The sequence below is a fragment of the Hesperophylax consimilis genome, chromosome 13 (genome assembly GCF_061612785.1).
Source record: "Hesperophylax consimilis isolate HC1 chromosome 13, BYU_Hcon_1.0, whole genome shotgun sequence".
Lineage (NCBI taxonomy): Eukaryota > Metazoa > Arthropoda > Insecta > Trichoptera > Limnephilidae > Hesperophylax > Hesperophylax consimilis.
In genome coordinates this window covers 14,295,651-14,298,184 of record NC_142848.1, presented here as the reverse complement: position 1 = coordinate 14,298,184, position 2,534 = coordinate 14,295,651, and positions in this window count along the sequence as shown.

Genomic DNA, 2,534 nt, shown 5'->3' with positions numbered 1-2,534 from the left:
TTTGCTTTCTTATAAACTTATTTACAAAATAAATAAAAACCAGTTCTGTGCTTGAAATCGAACGTTTCTATATTCGGTTTTTCAAGCGATTGTAATGCCTATTATCTACAATATAAGGTAGGTATACCAATAATATGCACATTTTTGTCTTGTAGCTCTTCCTCTTAATAAAGACGTACGTTTCAATTTTAGCACTCGAACTCGCTTAAAAGTCGCGAGCAACCACTGATTCCATGAATCGGCTTATATTTTTGTATTATCCACCTGTGTTCAATACATAATAAGCGAAGTCCGGTTTCAACTCGACCAATTTGCACTTTGACTGTCTGTAACTTTGTTTGTGTTTTCCGGGTCCGGTCAATCCTCTCAAGATGGTAGCCATGTTTGATAGTAGCTTTTGATTCAGCCAGAGCTTGCTCATGCGCTCTGTCTCTGGCGCAAGAGTATTAAAATCAGAATAATTAACATTACGCGACGTTTTCTGTTCAGTTCGCATCTATCAGTTAAAAAATATATATCGAGACCATTACTATCAATTTATAGAATGCTTTTTCAACCTTCATCCATTCTTCTTGGTTCCTGTTCGAAGGCCTTTAGGCTAACCTTGAGTTCTCGTGTTTATTTTCAAATTCCACTAATATTTATTCAACGGTTGTCTACCACTTGTCTATTCTAGAGTAGCTGCCATACGGCTTTAGTCGTTTGCACAGAGAAAAACGAGTATTGCAGATTTATTAAAAATCTCTTCAAATTATTCGTAATCCAATTGAAAACGAGATTGCAGGCCGTATCCTGATAAACTTTTAGTAAACTCCTCATATAACGGAAGATGTGTTCATGCACATGCCTTGTTAATATATAATGACGAAATTCGAAAATATTATGATTTTTATGAGCACGTGTTCCGACGTTGTGATAATACACTCCCATTTTACTAAATCAGGAAACCCATCAATTCATTCGTTAAGGGCCTGCAATTCCGTTTTTAACCGGATTACGAATAATTGGAAGAGATTATTAATAAATTATGAATACTCATTTTTCTCCGTACGTTGGCAAACTATCTAACATACCATTAACTGTCAACCGTTTCCCCGCGTACCCAATTTTGTCTACCATTCGCATTCGCGTCATTTTATACTCTCCTTAAAATCTTCTGTCTCTCTCTTCGTTCAATCCCCCTGCATTCTCAAACCATCTAAGCGTCCTTTCCTCAATCTTACTCATCACCAATCCATATGCAGGTATTTGGTATAATGTACCTAGCTAGGAATATGGTGTAGGCATCGATTATGTAGTTAATATTATATCGATGGGTGTGCTTATATAATAAACATTTATTTAGCTGCATGTTTTTGTAACTACGGTACGTATTGAAAGATTTTTTGTTGGAAACCATTGTTCCGGAGAATACATGACTTCACTGTCTGCTACTTATCACAGTTTAAAAAAAATAATAATTAATGTTATGACAAATGTATTTAATTATCTACTTTTCTTATTTTTTACAACTATAAATATGAAATTTATTCGTAGATACCTAAAATGTAGGAATAGAACCTGTAACTTCTGGATTAAGAATCAGTGGTCTAACCACCACACACTTCATTATGAAGTCGGAGTAGGACTTATTGTTCCAGGTAATAAATAGGTACTCGATAAAGTATATTACTTGTTTAAATACGAAAAATTATAATAAATAAAAATAAGAAATTGTCGTTTGTTTGGGATATGAACAACTGGGCCAAACACTATGAACACTACAGTTGGCTGTCTGCGTGCGGTAATGATTCGGGGACAATCCAGGCTTGTTTATTAAGAAAACAAATCAAATTATAATACCAGATCACTTCTGAATTAGGGCATAATATCACTTCCAGATCACTTGTGAATTAGGACAAATATCACTTCTGAATTAGGATATACTATGAGTTCCAGATCACTTGTGAATTAGGACATAATATCACTTTCAGATCACTTATCAATTAGGACATAATATCACTTCCAGATCACTTGTCAATTACTACATAATATTACTTCTAGATCAAGACCAAATTGACAAGTGTCAATTAGGACATAATATCACTTCTGAATTGGGTCATAATATCACTTCCAGATCACTTGTAAATTAGAACATAATATCACTTCCAGATCACTTCTGAATTAGGACATAATATGAGTTCCAGATCACTTGTGAATTAGGACATAATATCACTTTCAGATCACTTGTCAATTAGTACATAATATCATTTCCAGATCACTTCTGAATTAGGACGTAATATCACTTCCAGATCAATTGTCAATTACTACATAAAATTACTTCCAGATCACTTATGAATTAGGACGTAATATCACTTCCAGATAACTTCTGAATTAGGACATAATATGAGAACGTATGAATGTGAATGAGGTAACGAATGTGTGCTAAGACCGAGTTGTTTGGCGGTTCGTCTCTCGGCCTACTCTTGCGGTGAAACGGCGCGGCGTGATGGTCAGTTAGTAAGTTTATTCCATTGATGTATTAGTCAATAATT